At 40.2% G+C, this 22795-nt stretch overlaps 1 protein-coding gene and 1 pseudogene across 1 annotated transcript in view; one reads left to right on the top strand and one right to left on the bottom strand.

The window, feature by feature from the left end:
* The window catches only part of LOC105489692 (zinc finger protein 43), a 58754-nt gene extending 52893 nt beyond the window's left edge, over window positions 1-5861 (top strand). The window contains 1 exon segment of the mRNA XM_071086626.1: window positions 816-5861. The gene's annotated coding sequence lies outside the window, so the exon portion shown is untranslated.
* Window positions 5862-21134: 15273 nt separating this feature from the next.
* LOC105489693 (UPF0690 protein C1orf52 pseudogene) lies at window positions 21135-22795 on the bottom strand (annotated as a pseudogene).

Raw genomic sequence — 22795 nt, 5'->3', positions numbered from 1 at the left:
TGAAAATTATTGTTTCAATGAAGGTAATAAATATGAAGAGTTTTTTTTTTTTTGTAAAGTTTAGTTTTTCTCCTTTCAGGTAATTTTTTCCTCATCTATTTGACTTAAACCATATGAACTCTAAAAACTGTCCTTTAATACTGATATATACGTGGAAACCACTTTTCTGTTAACTGCCCTTCCCCACCATTCTAGCAATTCAGAATACTAATAGCATTATTTTTACCTAAACTTGTAGTCAGTGAATGCTGTAAGGTGATTAATTAAATATTATTTACTAAACACCCAAGCAGTATACTATGATTTTATTACCTTTTTTATCCTTTTTTTTTTTTTTTGAGATGGAGTCTTGCTCTGTCACCCAGGCTAGAGTGCAGAGGCGCAATCTGGGCTCACTGCAACCTCCGCTCCCCAAGTTCAAGCGATTCTCCTACTTCAGCCTCCTAAATAGCTGGGATTACGGGCGCGGGCCACCACGCCTGGCTATTCTTTTGTATTTTTAGTAGAGACGGGGTTTCACCATGTTGGTCAGGCTGGTCTCAAACTCCTGACCTCAAATGATCCACCTACCTTCGTCTCCCAAAGTGCTGGGATTATAGGCATGAGCCACCACGCTCGGCCTTTTATTACTTTTTTAATACAAATTTATTTCTTGAATTAAATAGTTTTTTCACTTTATATTAGTTTGATTTTCTTTTTGCCTATTGCTAAGTTTTGCTAAAATACCACTTAGCTTACACTTGCCCCAAAATTGTTTTTCATTTGTTTATAGCACTTTAAATTATCTCTGGGTTACATTTTTTCTTTCCCTGCAGATGTCTCTCCTGCAGCCTGCCTTCTTCCTCCTCTGATTTGGTTTCTCTCTGAAGAGCGTAAAGCTGCAACCTGAGCCTCCCCTTCTTACTCCCCAAAATGACTTCCCTGTCTCTGAGTCTCCTGCTGTTTGGTTCTGCTCTTGTTTTGCTTGCTGATTCCACAGACAGTTTGCATCCTGGTGTCCAGAGAGGGTGCATGTTAGGTACATTTTTAAAGATCTTGGATGTCTAAAAATAAATGTATTCTACCTTTTATATTTGATGGTAGTATGGTTTGGATATGTGTCCCTGCCAAAATCTCTTGCAAAATTGTAATCCCCAATGTTTAAGGTGGGGCCTGGTAGGAGGTAAATGGACCATGGAGGCGAATTTCTCCTGGTGCGGTTCTCAAGATACAGTTATCTCAAGATCTAGTTGTTAGAAAGTGTGTGGCACCTCACTCCCCCTACTCTCTTCCTCCTGCTCTGGCCATGTGAAGCATGCCTGCTGCCTCTTCACCTTTTGTAATGATTATACATTTTCTGAGGTCTCCTTAGAAGCCCAGCAGATGGCCAGCACTGTGCTTCCTGTATAGTCTGTGAAACCATGACGATTAAACCTTTTAAAAAAATTAATTACCCAATGTCAGGTATTTCTTTATAGAAATGCAAGACCAGACTAATACTGATAATTGTATTCAAAACTGGATTTTTTTGTCTATTGAGCTCCTACTGTGTACCATGCATTATTTTAGGAGCTGAGGATTTCAGAATAAGTAGAACAAAATAAAAATAAACTCGGGTTTCTATGTAAAAAGAACTTTTATTTTGGGGTGACAAGAATATAAAAAAACAGCAAATTTATATGTGTGTGTATATATATGTGTATATCTATATATTTATCTATATCTATATATACACATATCTATATATACATACACACATCCATATGATTATATAAGAAAAGCGAAAAGCAGAAAGCAAGGTAAAAGAGTTGGAGGGAGATAGTGGTATGTCATTTTCTAAATGAAAGTCCCAGGCTCAGAAAATCTGAACAGTGACCTAAAATAAATAAAAGAGTCATGTCTGTATTTCAGATGAGAGCATTTCAGACAGAGCAAAGAACAACATCCCTTCTGCTGCTCTGACATTAAAGATCTGAATTTCTATTATATCTCAACAGAATTTGCTTGGTTTGTCACTGCAGAGATTAATGTACCAGGTTAATCTCTAGGGGCTTTGGTCTGCAGATTGTCAAGACAGCTTTTTCAACGTATAAGAAAAGCTCATGGACGTGAAAACAGCCATTTCTGCAAAAGGGGCACAAGCATTGTCAATTTCTTTACATTTTGGAGACAAAATATGCCACATTTGAGAATGCTGTTTCAACACATGTATGGAGTGACTCAGAAAGCTGCCTATCTTCACTGAAGCCCAGAGCAAGAGGCAGCTCTGCAGCTGATGTGACTGGAGGGAAGGCAGCTCTGCAGTAGAGGACATAGGATGGAGCTGGAGCGTCTGCAGCAAGTCATGGTGCTGTCAGTTGGCAAGCCCTACTGACAACCACAGTGCAGAATTCCAGGGATGTAAAAAAAAAAATCTATTTTTGAAAAAAACACGTATTGGAAATAGGTCTTGGCTTGCCACTGCACTTCTTTAGAGATTGAACAACTGATCATGGGATATGATGTAACAAGACCTGAAATATCCATTATGAATAGCGTTTTATGAGATCTACTGGAAAATAGCATGGTATACACAGGTGCTGTATACAAGTAAGAAACACTGGTCTATAGGCCATCAAGCTGAAGCACATGTTGTAGGCATAAAAAAGTTGCATGTATGGCCGGGCGCGGTGGCTCAAGCCTGTAATCCCAGCACTTTGGGAGGCCGAGACGGGCGGATCACGAGGTCAGGAGATCGAGACCATCCTGGCTAACACGGTGAAACCCCGTCTCTACTAAAAAATACAAAAAAGTAGCCGGGTGAGGTGGCGGGCGCCTGTAGTCCCAGCTACTCGGGAGGCTGAGGCAGGAGATTGGCGTAAACCTGGGAGGCGGAGCTTGCAGTGAGCTGAGATCCGGCCACTGCACCCCAGCCTGGGCGGCAGAGCAAGACTCCGTCTCAAAAAAAAAAAAAAAAAGTTGCATGTAGAGGTGACTCAGACCTCCATGGCACCTACCTCCATGCATTGCCACCTTTCTCTCAACCAACAACTGAGGCTCCATTGGTGTTTCTTATGAACAGGTAACAATGGGGAAAATAGTTTACCTATCCACAGATGATTCTGTACAATATGCTATTTCCTGTATAATTTAAGCTGGTAGTTATTGGCCCTGAAAAAAAAAAAATCTGGGGAAAAGATAGCCTTCCAAATGGCAGAAATTTGAACAATATATATGTTTTTGTTTACATCATTTAGAGATAGGCATCTGCATGTATTTATTGCTAATGGCCATAAGTTTGGAACTGGAAAGACTTTGATATAAACAAAAGATTCAGCAATAATGAGTCTGCAATGAGGTGTATGACTGACCAGTTGGAATGAACCTGGGAATATTTGTTTCCTATATGAATTCTTTTTATGAGTATGAGAGGCTACCAATAGTAGGGCCAACAGGGCAAGGTGCGGTGGCTCATGCCTATAATCCGAGCACTTTGGGAGGCCAAGGCAGGCAGATCATGAGTTCAGGAGATAGAGATCATCCTGGCCAACATGTTGAGACTCTGTCTCTACTAAAAATACAAAATTTAGCTGGGCATGGTGGTGCGTGCCTGTAATCTCAGCTACTTGAGAGGCTGAGGCAGGAGAATTGCTTGAATCAGGGAGTTGGAGGTTGTAGTGAGCCAAGATGGTGCCACTGAACTCCAGCCTGGTGACAGCAAGACTCCATCTCAAAAAAAAAAAAAAAAAAAAAGGGCCAAATGGATGACTGGCCTTTGGATATTAGACTTTTTCCATACCTTTCACAATCTTTGCTTAATGGATCCATGGAAGACAATGTGGCCATGGTAGGAGAGAGATTTTCCATGAGTTCAAGAACATGGACTTTCCTTTACCGATACTGGCCACTGATGCAAATGAGCACCAAGATTGCCAATAATTACCAATGCTGAAATCCTGGAAAGGTGAGCTACCTTGACTAGACCCATCAAATTCCTGGTAGAATTGTAGTAATGTTCTTTCCCTTTTTTCCTAGAGGTAGTAAAAAAATTTTATCACTAGAATTGACACACATTTGAATACTGATATTCCTCTATTATGCTTCTCCTTGCATTAGATTAGTTGCATTTGCTGAATCTTTATTCTCTGTCCTGATTTTGTACATGTTATTGCCACTGATGACAGAGCTTATTTTACAAAAAAAAAAGAAGTGTCACAGTAGGCTGCAGCCTATAAGATTTGTTGGTCTTGTGATTGCCTGCATCATCCAAAACATACCCTTAAAAGAATCAGTTATGTTACCAACTGTGGTTTCTATCCTAAGAGCTTAGGTTTCTATCACACAAGATGTGGTGAATCCTCTGAACCAGGAGCCAATAAATTATCTCATAGCTGGAACATGTGGTTCCTTGCATCAATAGTTATTTCAAGGCTGGGTGTGTTGGTTCACACCTGTAATCTCGGCACTTCAGGAGGCCGAGGTGGGCAGATCACAAGATCAGGAGATCGAGATCATCCTGGCTAACATGGTGAAACCCTGTCTCTACTAAAAATACAAAAAATTAGCTGGGTGTCGAGGTAGGCACCTGTAGTCCCAGCTACTTGGGAGGCTGAGGCAGGAGAATGGCGTGAACCCAGGAGGCAGAGCTTGCAGTGAGCAGAGATCACACCACTGCACTCCAGCCTGGGCGACAGAGCGAGACTCCATCTCAAAATATATATATATATATATATATATATATTTCTAGGAGTTTATTGAGCTTACGTTGTAGATCAGTGGATGAAAAACAAAATATCCAGAAATGCTGCTTTTTGGCTCTTGTCTCACCCATTTCTATTGCAATTCCAATATTCTAGGAAACATCTGAAACATAAATCTTGATTGTCTACTTTTAGCCTTAGCTGTGTTACTCCATACAAAATTTTGGTTGCAGAATGTATGGATGTAGAAAAATAAAAGTTCTCATAGGAGGTGTTAGAAACGATGCTATGCGACTGGGCGCAGTGGCTCATGCCTGTAATCCCAGCACTAAGGGAGGCTGAGGCAGGCGGATCACAAGGTCAAGAGATCGAGACCATTCTCACCAACATGGTGAAACCCCATCTCTACTAAGTAAAGTACAAAAATTAGCTGGGCGTCATGGCTCGCACCTGTAGTCCCAGCTATTCGGGAGGCTGAGGCAGGACAATCGCTTGAACCCAGGAGGCAGAGGTTGCAGTGAGCCAAGATTGCACCACTGCACTCCAGCCTGGCGATAGATCAAGACTCCGTTTCAAAAAAAAAGAAAAAAAAACAGATGATGCTACATGGGTTTGTAACTTTAGAAAGCAACCGTTTTCAGGAACGCTCCTGTGAGAAGTAACAAAACTTTTTCTTAAACACACACACAACAAAATATGTAATATATTAAAAATAGCAATCATCAAATAGTAATTTTAATGTTAGCTCTTCTCGTCCTATGATAATTATCTAATTTGTCAATCTAAATACAAACATAAAACGTTACTTAATAAATTTCGATTTCTATCTCAACTTTTGTATAATCTAAAAACTAGTTTTGTTTTGTTTTGTTTTGTTTTTTGAGATAGAGTCTTGCTCTGTCACCAGGCTGGAATGCAGTGGTGCAATCTTGGCTCACTGGAATCTCTGCTTCCAGGGTTCAAGCGATTCCCCTGTCTCAGCCTCTTGAGTAACTGGAACTATAGGCATGCACCACCACGCTGGCTAATTTTTTGTATTTTAGTAGAGGTGGGGTTTCATCATGTTGGCCAGGATGGTTTTGATATCCTGACCTCGTGATCCACCTGCCTTGGCCTCCCAAAGTGCTGGGATTACAGGCTTGAGCCACCACACCCAGCCTGGTTTTCCTCTTAATTAATTAAAATAAAAAAAAAAAAAAAAAAGAACCACAGAAAATTCACTTAAATTCTTTGAACCATGTATAAAATAGAATAAAGACCTTTTGGGAGCTGAAAAGGCCAAAGGGGTCATGACCAACTCAGCATTCCACTGGAGGCCATATGATCAAACAGCAAACTGTTTGTCATGAATGCCGGATGTGAGCAAACTCACGACTGTGCCTGCTTCCAGAAGGTTTGTTGAGGGTGGTCACTCCCTGGCACCCGGCTCCTTGAGGTTATTTACTGGGACATCTAGAGCCTATTGTTCAAGGAATGCAGTCTTGTAAGCCCACTGTGAACCGAGCTGCTGATCTCTTCTTCCACCCCCCTTCTTGCTATCTCTTTTACCAATAAATATGAAGGGCTTTGGAAAGTCTGGGCCCTTGTCTGCTAGAGGCAAGGTGCCTCCTGACCCCTTCTGCCAAACATACTCTTTTGTGTTTGTCTTTATTCCCACGTTCACTCCCCTTTGTTCAGTCCCCCAAGGTCCCTGTAGAAACAAGTGGTGACCCAGAACAGGGACTTCAAGAATGTCAACAAGTGACGTCTGAACACAGGCACTTCAAGGACATGAATGAAGAAAGTCTGCTGGAGCAGAGGAACTAAAATTGACAAGAAAAACAGGGACCCTGGGACGAGTCTGCCGGCAGCAGATATAAGGTCAGTGCCCTAAAGAAGTACTGGGAGGAGTGCTTTAAAGAAGTACTGGGAATGGGAAGTTTTCTAAATCAGGGTTACATGGGGCAGAATTTGTCTGTTGAAGAAAAACATTATGTGCAGTTGCTTAAAGTTCTGTTGAGACAGTCTGGAGCTCAGGTTAATTTGTAGACACTAACCTCCTGCAGAAGCCACAAAAGGTTATTACACATAACCCATGGTTTCCACAGGCAGGCATTCTTGATGTGGAAAATTGGGACAGAACAGACAAAGGATTAAAAGGGGCTCATCAAAAGAGTCTTAAAGTTGATTCTTCTGTTTTTTTCCACTTGGAGTTTAATTCGTACTGTACTTCTGCCATTATCTCCCTATTATTCTGCAGGACAGCAGGCTTAGTCTAAAAATCTGAAAGAATCTGTTGTCCCACCCACAGCACCAATTAAAAATAAAAAACAGGAGAAGAGGGATAAAAATTGGCCTATACTGCTTCCTCCAGTTGCAGAAACATCTGTACCACATCCTTTGGTAGCAGAAATAGAGACCCTAGTACAAAGAACTTTATGCTCTGCTGCCATAGCTGGAGAGCCCTTAGGACCTTGCACTTTTCCTATTTCCATAAGGCCTGATCCAAACAATCCACAGCAACTTATTCGTGAATGCATTCCACTAGAGTTTAAGTGGTTGAAGGAATTAAAAGTGAGTGTGGTAAATAATGTCATACAGAGCCCGTTCACTTTAGGATTGCTAGAATCTGTGTTTGGTACTATGCATCTTTTACCCTTTGATGTAAAACACTTGGTGTGAACTTGCTTGTCTGCTAGTGCAAGTCTGACATGGAATTTAAATTGGCAAGAAATGTGTGCAGACAAGGCTAGACAGAATCATGTTGCTGGACACAGAGATATTACAGAGGATATGCTGTTAGGCAATGGCCCTTATTTATACCTGGAATGTCAAACGGCACTCCCAAATGCTGCTTATCAGCAGTGTGCACAGGCTGCCTGGGCCACAATTCCTGAGGAAGTCCCAGTACAATCCTTTTTACGTATTATGCAAGGGTCATAGGAACCCTATGCACAATTTCTTGGAAGATTACAAGAGATAGTGAAGAATCAGATTCCTCATACTGAGGCTGCAGAAATGCTAACCTTAACTCTAGCTTTTGAGAATGCAAACATGGATTGTAAACGTGCAGTGGCACCTGTGAGGTGTACAAAACCTTGGGAAATTTTCTCAGAGCTTGTCAGGATGTAGGAACTGAGCTTCAATGATCTACAGTGTTAGTGCAAGCAATGGCTAATTTAGCTGTTGACAAATCTAAAAGAAGCCAAGGGTCAAACCCTAAAATGGGAAAATGTTATAATTGTGGAAAAACTGGATGTTTTAAAAAGGAATGCCACCAGATCTCAGGACAGAAAGGATCTTACAATGCAGTTCCCCTACCAGTGGAAAACACACCAGGACTTTGTCCTTGCTGTAACAAAGGAAATCACTGGGCTAATCAGTGCCACTCAAAATTTTGTCGGAATGGGACCCCCTGTTGGAAAATGAGACAGGGGCCTGGACCCGGGCCCCTCAAACAATGAAGACATTCCCCGTTCAGACCACAACCCCATTTCAGGGATGGGTTCCTGGAGGCACATTGATTCCCTCACCCCAGGAACACCAGGAAACCAGGAAGTGCAGGATTAGATCTCACGACCAGAGAAAGGGTTACATTAGGTGGGGGAGACAAACCCACCAAGATTCCAACTAGCATTTGGAGACATTTACCAGCGGGATACATGGGACTAATTTTAGGCAAAAGCCGCATTAACTTACAGGGCATTAGTGTTGTCCCAGGAGTTGTTGACTCTGATTATGAAGGAGAAATTCAAGCAGTTTTAATGTCACAAGATCTTTGGGTTTTTGAGCTGGGAGAATATATTGTTCAGTTATTGCTTATTCCCTATAAATTACACCCTTCTCCACGAAAGGAGAAACAAGGAAATAAAGGGTTTGGGAAGCGCAACTACACAGGAAATCTATCTATCCCAAACCATAGCCTCTAATAGACCCACCTGTGTAGTACAAATTAAAAGAAATAAATTTTATGGGCTTATGGATACAGGAGCTGATGTGTCAGTAATATCTAAAGACAAATGGCCCCCATCCTGGCCCTTGCAATTAACTTCTACGTTCCTAGTGGGAGTAGGAAGAGCTCAAAGTGTTCAACAGAGTACTGAGATTTTACCTTGTCGTGGTCCAGATGGACAGTCATGTACTTTTCAGCCCTATGTTGCAAATATAGCTATCCATTTATGGGGTTGAGACTGACTTACAGCATGGGATATGAGACTTACAAATGAAAACTTTGATAACCCAGGATTAAAAATGTTGAAGAACATGGGATATCAGAATGGAAAAGGTTTGGGGAGGTTCCTACAAGGAAACCCTAACCCGATATCAATAACTGGAAAAACAGATAGAAAAGGGCTAGGACATCAGGATTTCTGATGGGGGTCATTGATATTTCTCCTCCACCCTCTGCCTTATTATTACAATGGCTTAGTGACAAACCCATGTAGGTGGATCAGTGGCCCCTATCTCAGGAGAAGCTGACGCAACATCAGCAGCTAGTAAAAGAACAATTAGATGCAGGACACATAGAGGAGTCAGTCCCTTGAATTCTACAGTGTTTGTTATTCCAAAAAGGTCCAGAAGATGGCGACTGCTGTATGATTTGAGAGCTATTAATGCAGAAATTAAACCGATGGGCACCTAACAGAAAGGTTTACCATCTCCAGAGGCTATTAATAGATCTTAAGGATTGTTTCTTTACTATACCCTTACACGAGAAGGATAAGCCTTGATTTGCCTTCTCTGTGCCTTCTATTAATCAAAGAGAACCTGTTTCTTGTTATCAATGGATAATTTTACCCCAAGGCATGCATAACAGTCTTATGCTATGTCAGAATTTTGTAGGACAGGCATTAAAGGAGCCTCGGAATATGTTTCCTACAGCTTACATCATTCATTTTATGGATGATATTCTTTCAGCCGCTCCTACAGATCAAATATTGCATCAATCATTCAGAGAAGTAAAGTGAGCTCTTGTTAATTGGAATCTCAAAATATTCCAGAGAAGGTACAAACAACTTCTCCATACCAATACTTAGGAACTATTGTTACAGAGAGGAATGTACGGCCTCAGAAAGTTGTTCTCCATAAAGACAGAAAAAGTCTGTAGACTTTAAATAATTTTCAATAATTATTAGGAGATAATAATTGGCTATGCCGATGTTAGGAATTCGTACCTATCAACTTACACATCTTTAACAAACCCTTCAAGGAGATTCTTCTTTAAATTCCCCATGCCAATTAACTAAAGAGGCAGAAGCTGAGTTATGGCTTGTAGAGCAAATGTTACAGCAGAGGCATGACTCACGGCTGCAACCGCAAAAACACTTGCTTTTGTTTATTCTTCCTACCCCTGACTCTCCAACAGGACTTTTGGGCCAGTTCATAGACAAGTCTGTAACAGTAATAGAATGGCTCTTTTTACCTAATCAAACAGTCAAAACCTTGCAAGTTTATCTTTCTTTAATTACACAAATGGTGACTAGGGGCAGGCATAGGTCAAAAATGCTTACGGGATATGTCCCTGACAAAATTATTGTTCCTTTAGACTCACAGCAACAGGCCACAGCTTGGGAAATGTCAATTGCATGGCAAATTGCTTTTGTGGACTTTGTGGGAATAATAGAAAATCATTATCCCTCAGACAAAATTTTGCAGTTTTATAAAATGCATTCTTTCATTCTTCCTGTGATTACTCATTGGAAGCCTATTCCAGGTGGTCAGAATTATTTTACTGATGGCTCTTCCAAAGGCTGTGCCACTGTCTATGGACCTAAACATATTGAAGCAATAATGACCTCTGGGGTTTCAGCTCAATGCTCAGAGTTTAATTGCAGTCATTCAGGTTTTACAGCTCACAGCTTCAGATCCTATCAACATTGTCTGTGATTCAGCTTATGTTGTAAATGTAGCCAGTGGCACAGAAACTGCTACAATTAAAAGTACACTAGAACTGGAACTGTTTATTTTTAAGATTTCAAAAAGATACTCATTCTTGTGCAGCTTCTTTTCGTATTTCTCGTATGTGTTCTCATACATAGCTTCCTGGACCATTATCCCTAGGGAACGATAAAGCAGATAAATTGATTGGTTCTGTGTTTCAGCAAATGCTACTGCACCAAAATACTTCCGCCCTTACTCATATGTTCCATTTATCTCACAGCCAAGCTAGGGCTATAATACAAGCCTGTCCTACTTGCCAGCATGTCCCTGGAGCCACACTTGTAGAAGGCTGTAACCCATGACGTTTGGCTCCAAATGAAATTTGGCAAATGGATGTTATACGCATAGCAACCTTTGGTAAGCTTAGCTATGTCTATGTGACCCCTAATTACATGTTCGTGGCCATGTTAGCCATAAGGTCCTGTGTGATATGTTTTCCTTGTGCAGAGGCAAAAACATATTGGGCATACGTTCCCAATCCCCCAGCAGTATGACCTATACTTCAGAGTGACACTCCTCCTGAGATTTATTATGATCAAGGAGCTTGGGCTTCAGGACCCCTAACTCCCCCTGACACAGAACAGTTAGACTGTCAGAATAATGTCATTAATTATATCGCTCCAGTGGAAGGACTCCTCATGTGTATCACCACAAAGATATCACTCAGTCATAGCTGTCTTACAATTCAAGCTTAAATATGGTTGAGTCACTATAGAGAAATCATGTACTTAATAAGTCTTGGTTCTATTAATGTAAGTGGTGTGCTCACCAACCATTCCCAGCCCAACTGCCCTAATTGTACTGACTATATGGAATGGATTCCCTTCAAGAGTTCCTACCCCCTCCTTGGACCTAATGTCTTGGCCCACTGGCTAGAAAACAATCTATGTTAACAGGAGACATTGTGGATTGGGGACCTAAAGGTCAATTAGATGGAAAAGATGAAAAGTGGAAATCATGGCACAAACTTCCCTGGCATTGGTGGCAAGCTTTTAATGCTTCTTCTTTATACAACACTAGAATCCAATCCCAGTCTGCCACCCAGATTTTTGCTTGGCATGGAGCAGGCTTTAGCCCACCTCTTCCTCAGTGGCATTATCTAGGGAGGAAAGAACCAATTCAAGAGATGATAGGGAAGGCAGCACTCCCATTTATGAATGGCAACATCTGGGTTGGAAGGGATGGAATATTATGCAATAATAGCAATAGTAAATGACACAGTCTTAATGTTGCATTTGTAAAGAATATCACCACTCAATTCACAGTTTTTTTTTTGTTGTTGTTTGTTTGTTTGAGACAGAGTCTCACTCTCTCACCCAGGCTGGAGTGCAATGGCATGGTCTTGGCTCACTGCAACCTCTGCCTCCTGGGTTCAAGCGGTTCTCCCACCTCAGCCTCCCGAGTAGCTGGGACTACAGGCATGTGCCACCATAGCCGGCTAATTTTTGTATTTTTAGTAGAGATGGGGTTTCACTATGTTGGCCAGGCTGGTCTCAAACTCCTGATTTCATGATCCACCTGCCTCGGTCTCCCAAAATGCTGGGATTACAAGTGTGAACCACTGCACCCAGCCTACAGTTTGTGTTTTTAATTTTTTTTTTTTGGCAGCTAAGAAGGACCAGTTCCAGGTAAACAATACCCAACTGACCTGTAAATCTTGACAGTTATATCACTGCATTAATCATAGCACATTGCAAACACATAGTGTCTTTACTTTGATGATTTTAGATTGCATCCCTGGGCTATAGATTCCTGTCAATCTGTCCAAGCCTTGTACTGCCACACCTGCTTTACATTTTGTGAAACTTCTAACTCAGCTTACTCATCATGTCCATAGAGCCTTAGGCATGATAATTTTCACTATTGTTTCCTTGGTCACACTAATAACTTCTGTTATGATGTCCTCTGTAACTCTGCATAGTTCTATTCAAACAGCTCAGTATATGGAGAACTGGACACCCACAGCTGTCCAAGCATGGCTACTTCAGAATGAAATTAACACTGAGTTACAAACTGAAGTGGCAATGTTAAAATTAATGGTTCTATGGTTAGGAGAACAAGTACAAAGCTTGCAATTACAGGAGCAATTGCGTTGTCATTTTAATCACACTCATATTTGTGTAACCAACTTAGAATATAACCAAAGCGAGTATCCATGGGACCTTGTGAAAGCCCATTTGCAGGGAGCTTTCACATACAACATCACCTCTGATATTGGTGAATTACAAAACAAAATTCTTGATCTAAATAAACAAACTTAAGAGTTTCAGCCTTCTTTAGAAGGCTGGACCAAATTCCAGCAAGGCCTGGAGAGCCTCAACCCTTGGACCTATCTAAAGCATCACATTAACATCTTGTATGTAGTTCTTGGAATAATGTTGTTCTGTCTCTGTCTTCTGTTCATAGTCTAAAATCAGATGGAATGTCAATTGGAAAATGAGAGCTGCCCAGCCTGGCCTTATATTATTTTAATTAATACATAAACACAAAGTAGGAGAGGTTGGGAGCCAAAAAGGCCAAAGGGATTGTGACCAACTCAGCATTCCACTAGAGGCTATGTGATCAAACAGCAAACTACTGTTTGTCATGAATGCAGGATGTGAGCAAACTCACGATTGCGCCTGCCACCAGAAAGTTTGCTGAGGGCAGTCACTCCCTGGTGTTCGGCTCCTTGAGGTTATCTACTGGGACATCTGAGCCTGTTGTTTGAGGAATGCAGTCTTGCAAGCCTACTCTGGACTGAGCAAATGACCTCTTCTTCCATCCCCCTTCTCACTATCTCTTTTACCAATAAATACAAAGGGCTGTGGAAAATCTGGGCCCTTGTCTACTAGAGGCAAGGTGCCGCCTGACCCCTTCTTTCAAAAATACTCTTGTGTCTTTGTCTTTGTCTTTATTTCCACATCTGCCCTCCTTTGTTCAGTCCACCAGGGATCGAGGTCAGTAACAAAGACTCAGAACTTTGGGAGATAAAGGCGGGTGGATCATGAGGTCAGGAGTTTTAGACCACCCTGACCAACATGGTGAAACCCTGTTTCTACTAAAAATACAAAAATTAGCTGGGTGTGGTGGTGCGCACCTGTAATCCCAGCTACTCAGGAGGCTGAGGCAGGAGAATTGCTTGAACCTGGGAGGCAGAGATTGCAGTTTGCTGAGATTGTGCCACTGCACTCCAGCCTGGGCGACAGAGCAAGACGCCATGTCAAAAAAAAAAAAAAAGTAGAATAAGGAGTTTATTAAGAATTTATAAGGTTGTTTGAGTATTAAATTTAAAAATGCATTTGAATTTTGTGCTTTGTGAATAGTGACAAGCTGCAGAAATGTTTGTTTCTTGTTCTTTGTCTTAAGCTTTGCGCCCATCATCATTAAATATCATTCATTGCACAAAATAGTTATTTAGTTGTTAGGAACTAAGTAAATTAATATTAGAAAATAATATAAGATTTTGGTAAAATAAAAACAACCTTCCATTTGCTGACTCTCTTTATCTGTGTTGTGTGTTACACCAGATGAATAATGTAAAAATCCCTTAATGATTCAAAGCAGGAATTCTTTACACTTAAGCTCAAAACAGCATTCTATGCAAGTGCTGTTTTCTACATTGTCAATCATTCTACTTCTGCCTTGTATTTCCACCTGGAAATATGCCTCTCAGTATCAGTTTTGAATTGTCAATGTTTCTGCCATTTTGCTAAGATCATTCCCTTCCTTAATCACAAAACTGTGCAAAACCATAAGAAACCTCTGGTAGAGCCAGTGTTCCCACAGACCTTTTTTTCAAGATATGCTCAGATTCCCTAAGACAAAAATGGAAGGTAAAGGCATTTGAGGAGAAGAATATAAATGATTTATAACAATATTCACTTTGAAAACAGAGCCAGATTTACAAAGAAATATTTTGTTTTGTTTTGTTTTGTCGTTGTTTTTGTTTTTGTTTTTGAGACAGAGTTTTGCTCTTCTTGCCCAGGCTGGAGTGCAGTGGCATGATCTCAGCTCACCGCCAACTCCACCTCCCAGGTTCAAGTGATTCTGCTGCCTCAGCCTCCTGAGTAGCTGGGATTGCAGTCATGCACCACCACGCCCGGCTAATTTTTTTGTATTTTTAGTAGAAAAGAGGTTTCTCCATGTTGGTCAGGCTGGTCTCCAACTCCCGACCTCAGGTGATGCACCTGCCTCAGCCCCCCAAAGTGCTGGGATTACAGGTATGAGCCATTGAGCCTGGCTAAAATGTTTTTAATAATTTAAAGACACTAGAAATCAAGGTGTTATCCAGGAATATAAATTGTTTAAATTATTTAACCTTTTTGATATATTAACTTAGATGTCAGGGGTTACAGGAATTCAATTCTAGTAATTTCAGATATTTAACAACTTTATCTGCATCATTAATTTAATTTTACAACTTTATCTGCACCATTCATTTAATTTTTGCAAGTTTGTAACTTGTGATTCCTTTTTGCCAAATGAGTTAATGTCTTCTGTATTCTACAATAGAAATACATTTTAGAGTCATAAAATATGTCTAGAGAAAGGGTCTGTTTCAAATTCTTTCTCACTAGTAGTTTATCAGAAAGTTGTAATTAAGATATCAGTGGGACACCTAGGAAATACTGATCTTACATTTACAGAGAAAGTGAACAAGCAATTCCTCTGGTGGGTTCAGATAATCCCTAAATTATCTAGTTTAATCTGGTGTACTTAAAGATATCCTGGCTGCAGAAAATCTGGTTGAATTTGCATGAGTGTAAGAATGTGAGGGTGTGTGTGTGTGCATGTTTGTATATGCATGTTTGCATAGTGGGAAAGTTTAGAATGAAAATCAAGTTCTGATGCAAAAGAATTAAATGTCACAGATATTAATTAAAAAGTAATCTCTCTGTCATTCTGCTATTAGTGAGTATGCTTTCTGTCCACACAGGCTTGTGTGGTTGCTGCAGGCCATTTCCGCTTTTCTGATTCAGTTTCTTCTAGTGATTGCAGATATCTTCCACTGCAGAAAATTGCAATTTACTAGTTCCCGTTGTGTTTCTTGACTCATCTACACAGAGTGAGTACTAAAAGATTCAGTTTTAAAAAGAGTTTTTGTGCACATCAAAAACATTATTCCTCTTTTGTAACCTGTTCATGTCTATGTCTGTTATTTGCATCAGGTAATGACTCAAATAGTTCACATTTTAAAACAACAGAGAACATTAAAATAAAAAATCTTTCATTAAAGTGAACCATTCCAACCTCCAAAAAGATTAAGTTAAAATGTGAAACTACTCTTTATATCCTGTTTCAAATACCTCATAATAATCACAGAGAGTCTAGAAAGCACCTGTTTTGTTTAATAAAATATAAGCATTTAAGTTTAAGATGGTCTGGATTTGTTTTTGTTTTCCACATTCTGAAAAAGTCCTACAAAATAGCAAAAAGGAAAAAAATAATAATAAAAGACTTCTTAAGTTATTGCATGCAAACCCAAACCCAACAAGACATTAAAGTCAAGTGATTCCCTATGGATTCACCGAGGGGGAGAATTTCAGTACCAGTCGTCTAGTTTCAGATTAAGTCATGGGCTCAGTGAGTGAATTCATGGTATTAGCTCTGCGTGTGTACACAGGATGCTGTCATTGCATCACTGTGAGGACACAGATGGCAGCATCAGTCATATGTATCTTCGGGCTTTTATAATGCTGTTATAACCACGGCTGTGCAAATATTACTTCCAGTTCCTGCTTTGCATACCTAGGCTTTTTCTGTATAATGTTCAAAGAAAGAGACCAAGCTTTTTTTTTTTTTTTTTTTTAAATTTAAATATTGAGTTTTCTGAACCATTTGTTGGAGAGTCAGTTTTTTTCCCCATTGTTTGTTCATGATAATGGCCATGCAATGCCAAGCTGGAGCTACTGCTTTGTCCATTTCTGGAGCACCCAGTCTGTGAGTGCCTTCAGATTTACCCCAGTGGCCCTGCCTGAGGTGTGAAATGGTGGCGACCTCTGGCACCTGTTACTGCCTGACCCATGCAGCTCCCAGCCCTGCCCTCCCCACTGTCCTGGGTATCCTGTGCCTGGAGGTCTGATCACTCCTGCTTCCACAGCACACCTCCTCTTCTGCCTCCTTCAACTCCCTTCCTCCTAGTTCTCATGGTTGGGCACCTGGTTTCCTAGAGATGCAGAAGCAGCATGGCACCTTGGGTTCTGAACAGGGTGAGCAGACACAGAAAATGGGGGCAAACAATATTTTGTAATATGTTAGAGATTATTTATTAAATATTAAGCCAACACTTATTTTTTGAAAAAATATTACTTGATTATGGTAGGAATTTTTTTTTTTTTTTTTTTTGAGACAGTGTCTCACTCTGTTGCCCAGGCTGGAGTACAATGGCATGATCTAGGCTCACTGCAATCTTCCCTTCCTGGGTTCAAGCCATTCTCTTTCCCTAGCCTCCCAAGTTGCTGGGATTACAGGCGCACAATACCACATCCAGCTAATTTTTGTATTATTATTATTATTATTATTATTATTATTATTATTATTATTATATTTTTTAGTAGAGACAGGGTTTCACTGTGTTGGCTAGGCTGATCTTGAACTCCTGACCTCAAGTGATCCACCTGCCTCAGCCTCCCAAAGTGCTGGGATTACAGGCCTGAGCCCCAATGCCCTGCCTATAATCTTTTTTTTTTTTTTTTTTTTTGAGGCAGAGTCTCTCTCTGTAGCCCAGGCTGGAGTGCAGTGGCAAAATCTTGGCTCACTGCAACCTCCACCTCCCAGGTCCCAGTTCAAGCAATTCTCCTGCCTCAGCCTCCCAAGTAGCTGAGATTACAGGCACGCACCAGGATGTCTGGCTAATTTTTGTATTTTTAGTAAAGATGGGTTCTCCCCATGTTGGCTGGTCTGATCTCGAGCCCCTGACTTCAAGTGATCTGCACACCTAGGCCTCCCAAAGTGCTGGGATTACAGGTGTGAGCCACCACACCCAGCCATATGTAATCATTTTTATATGTTGCTGGATTTAATTTGCTAGTGTTTCTGAGAATTTCTACATCTATATTTATATGGGATTTTGGTTAGTAGTCCTCTTGTGATTCTTTTGTCTGATTTTGACGTTGAGGTAATCCTTGCTAATAAATGAATTAAGAAATGTTACCTTGTCTTCTATTGCTGAAAGGGTTTGTGAGATATTGGTAGTAACTTTTCATTAAATGTTGGTGAAACTTAAAATTTAAGCAACTTGATATGCTTTCTTATTTTAAAATATTCAAATTAATCTTTTTACTTGTTACATGGCAATTCATATACTCAATTTTCTTATATATATAAGTAGTTTGTGTGTGTGTTTGTGTATATATATATATATATACAGATTCTATTTATAGAATGTTTTTCTAATTTACTTCTATAATCTGTGCCTATCACATTTATTTTTACTTCATAGTATACTGTGAAAATTGATATTCTGGTTACTTGACATGAAATAATCTGGAATAAAAATATAAAATAAGACTTTAGCCCTATCAATTAATAACTCAAATTTTTCTCAATTGTTAGAATAGAGAATATAACTATAATTGTATTATTTAATTCTCATGTTTACTTTCCAAAACAAATGACTTAGTATAACCTTAGCTAAACTGACATTTGACTGTGGACTTTATAAAGCAGGCAAAGAAATCCTCTCTTTTATTTTTAGCAATATTTAGGTATGACAGAAAAATAAGTTTTAATAAGAGCAACAACAAAATAATATTATATTTAAAGAAAGCTATAACCAAAAGATACTCTGACAATCACTGTTATTAGTATTTAGGGCATAAAATATGTGAGGCATTATTCCAAGCCATTGAACATTGATAGGCTTAACTTCTAAGAGTTTACAGTGACTATATCAAATATTTATTGAATAAAAAATTGTACTGTTTTAAAAATTATATTTTAAATTAATACATAATCACTGTATGTATTCATTGGGTACTATGTCATATTTTAATATGTTTATGTGCAAAATTTTTAAATCAAGCTAACTAAAAAATTTATCACCTCACATACTTAGGATATTTTTGTGTCAAAAACATATAAAATCTCTTTATAGCAATTTTGAAATATAGAATGCATTATTTATTATAGCAACTATTCTGTGCAATCCATCACTTGATCTTATTCCTTCTAAGTGAAACTTTGTACACTTTGATCAACATTTTCTCTTTCTTCATCCACTTTCTTTTCTAGCCTCCATCACATTTTTTACTTCTGTTAAGTTACATTAAGGTCATTAGTGTAATTATAGAAACTAAATTTTCTGGTATACAATAACTGCATGAGCATAATGTTAAATAACTTTATTAGAAAGTTTGAATAATTAGGCATAGGCTGTATTTTGGCCAGTAAATATAGAACACTCATTGTTTTCAAACACCAGACAATTATTTTAAATGGAAACTTTCTTGTTTGTTTTTGTTTTGTTTTTCGTTTGCTGTTTTGGTTTTTGGTTTTTTTTTTTCTGGAGATAAAGTCTCCCTCTGTCTCCCAGGCTGGAGTGCACTGGCATGATCTCAGCTCACTGCAACCTCTGGCTCACTGCAACCTCCGCCTCCCGGGTTCAAGGGATTCTCCTGCCTCAGCCTCCCAAGTAGCTGGGATTACAGGTGCCTGCCACCACGCCTGGCTAATTTTTCTACTTTTAATAGAGATGTGGTTTCACCATATTGGTCAGGCTGGTCTGAAACTCCCGACCTCAGGGGATCCGCCCGCCTTGGCCTCTGAAAGTGCTGGGATTACAGGTGGGAGACAGTGCTCCCAGCCTTAAATGGAAAGGTTTTAGGCCTAAAATATGTCATTGAATTATGACAGTGGAATCCCAAGAGGTAGTATTTTCTGAGCATTGTAAATAACAAAAAAAAAATCGTTGACTAAAGTAAATTCAACAAGTAGTATCTAGCCAAATCAAATTAAATTAAGAATTTTACAATTGCTGGGTGCAGGGGCTCATGCCTACATCTCAGCACTTTAGGAGGCTAAAGCAGGAGAATTGCTTGAGCCCAAAGTTTTGAGACCAGCCTGAGCAATATAGTGAGACCTCATCTCTCCAAAAAGTGTAAAAATGAGATGAAAGAATTGTTTGAGCCAGAGAGGTCGAGGCTGCAATGAGCTGTGATCAAGCTACTACACTCCCACCTGGGTGACAGAGCAAGACTCTGCCTGAAATTTTATTTTATTTATTTTTTTGAGACGGAGTTTCGCTCTTTTTGCCCAGTTTGGAGTGCAATGGCACAATCTCGGCTCACTGCAATCTCCACCTCCTGGGTTCAAGCGACTCTCCTGCTTGAGGCTCCTGAGTAAGTTGGGATTACAGGTGCCCGCAGCCATGCCCAACTAATTTTGTATTTTTAGTATAGACGGGATTTCATCATGTTGGCCAGGCTGGTCTCAAACTCCTAACCTCGGGTGATCCACACGCTTCGGCCTCCCAAAGTGCTGGAATTACAGGCATGAGCCAACGCGTCTGGCCAAAAAATTTTTTAAATTAACATCTGAATTAAATGGAAGATTCAAACTGAGATTATTTTTATGAATTCAGGGAAGTGCTAATAAAAAAGCATGATGATTAAAGCCAAAAATCTGAATTCAGGTCAATAATTTTGCCAATATTACTTTAGTAATATAGAAAAACATAATTTTGGCCATATATAGGTATTATTCTCTAGTTATGTACTTTACTTCAGAAATTTGTATAAATATAGAATCAATTTCTTAGTAATAGAAATTATATTTTACAAATTATTATTACTTTATGGTATATTAAAGAAAGGATATGTTCTAACTGATGTAACTTTAGGTTTCTCATTAGATGTCTTGTGTGCCACACAAAAAAAACTAAAATATTTTTTCAGAAACATATTTGTGCATTTTAGAAAAATATTATGTATTCTAAATCTTTATAAAATATTTTATATGCTAAAATCTTGAGAAAGTTACAGAAACCTTTAAAATGCTGAAAAAAATATATATATTTTATTTATTTATTTATTTTCTAGACAGTCTTGCTCTGTCACCCAGGCTGGAGTGCGGTGACAGATCTCAGCCCACTGCAACCTACGCCTCCTGAGTTCAAGCAATTCTCCTGCCTCCCAAATAGCTGTGATTACAGCTGCCCACCAGTGCGCCTGGCTAATTTTTGTATTTTTAGTAGAGACGAGGTTTCACCATGTTGGCCAGGCTGGTCTCGAACTCCTGACTTCAGGTGATCTCCCCACCTCGGCCTCCCACAGCGCTGGGATTACAGAGGTTAGCCACCGTGCCTGGCCTGAGTAGAAATATGTTTTTTTTTTTTTTTTTTTTCAGACAAGCTACTCAAGCACTATTTATTATAAAATGAGAATACTGATAATACCTTGCTAGGTTGTTTAAGGATCAGAGAAAACATATGCACAAAGCACCTGGAACACAGGAGGCACTCTTTAAATGGTAATACTTCTTATTACAACTTAAAATGTCACACAACAAATAGGGTACTTGTCACAGACAAACATTCAAATGTTAATGTTATGCAGTAATAGTAATATTGAATAAGTAATTTTATTTCCATGGTCTATTTACACTGTACAAAGACTGTTGAAAAGCACCCTACAAGTTCACAGTACATTGCAATATATTTACTTTAAAAATATATTCCTTTATAAAAGGTTTATAGAACATTGGCATGTCAACATGTGACAAAACTCTCAAAAGCATGTCACCAATTCTGTGAGAGCAAGAATGCATCCAAGTGTTATCAATTTCACAATCACAAGTCACCAGTTGAGTTTTAAATACATACATGTTTTAAATAAAAAAAGAATTCTACAGTGGAAAGTTCTTGAGGCAATACTTATTAGTTCATTAACGTATGCACTTTCATGGAGATGTGTCATAATAACCCACAATATCAACTTAATCTGTCCAAAGAAACTTTTCAACAAGTTTAGCAGTCCAGAAATTCTGGTCATTTGTTTCTACTTTTTCTTCTTTGCTGGTTCTCCTGGCTCTACTTTGCGCTTTTTAGAAGTATGCTCATCTTTTTCATCATCTGATTCCAACGTCTCCTCCCCTTCCGGTAGAAGCGTAGCTTTCCTAGCATTCTGTGGGGGCATCATCACCATTGTCCTCATATATGTTAGACCATTTTATTGCCATGTCAAGCTCTGGAGGAGGAGGCTTCTTCTCAGTGGTGTAGGTCTCAGGAGGTGGTACATAATTTGATTTCCATATTTTGAATTCCTTTGGAGGCTCCTCAGGCGCCTTGACGACGTGCCTCTCCCAGTCTATCTGCTTGTTGAGCGGATTGTAGAGAAAGGCCGGGCAAGTCACGCTCCTAAACAGCTTGTCGGGTCCCGGGAGCCGCTTCTCTGCCTTGTTCCTACAGCCGCCCGCCGACTTCGCTGGATCCGGGGTTCTGCGACTCTTCTCCTCCGGCTCGATGTTATCCTCCTCGTCCGAGGAGCCTGAGTTGCTGCTCCCGTATGCCGCGAAATACCTCAGAGGGTCCTTCTCCTCCGCTGCCATGACTGCTGCTAGCGACGACTCAGCACTCCACCGGAAGCCCTAGAAATATTTTTAAAAAGTGAGAATTTTCAGGCCGGGTGCGGTGGCTTATGCCTGTAATCCCAGCACTTTGGGAGGCCAAGGCGGGCGGATCACGAGATCAGGAGGGCGGATCATGAGGTCAGGAGATCCACTGGCGCCTGTAGTCCCAGCTACTCCAGGGGCTGAGGTGGGAGAATGGCGTGAACCCTGAAGGCCTAGCTTGCAGTCAGCCCGAATCAGCCACTGCACCCCAGCCTTGGCGACAGAGCGAGGCTCCAAAAAAAAAGAAATTTCACAGGAACGGTGACTCACGCTTGTAATCCCAGCACTTGGGAGGCCGAAGCGGGCGGATCACGAGGTCAAGAAATGGAAACCACGGCCGGGCGCGGTGGCTCAAGCCTGTAATCCTAGCACTTTGGGAGGCCGAGACGGGCGGATCACAAGGTCAGCAGATCGAGACCATCCTGGCTAACACGGTGAAACCCCGTCTCTACTAAAAAATACAAAAAACTAGCCGGGCGAGGTGGCAGGCGCCTGTAGTCCCAGCTACTCGGGAGGCTGAGCCAGGAGAATGGCGTAAACCCGGGAGGCGGAGCTTGCAGTGAGCTGAGATCTGGCCACTGCACTCCAGCCTGGGCGACAGAGCTAGACTCCGACTCAAAAAAAAAAAA

This window comes from Macaca nemestrina, chromosome 20, assembly GCF_043159975.1.
Source record: "Macaca nemestrina isolate mMacNem1 chromosome 20, mMacNem.hap1, whole genome shotgun sequence".
Taxonomy (NCBI): Eukaryota; Metazoa; Chordata; class Mammalia; order Primates; family Cercopithecidae; genus Macaca; species Macaca nemestrina.
Note: the sequence above shows the minus strand (reverse complement) of the source record. Positions and strands in the feature narration are given on the sequence as shown.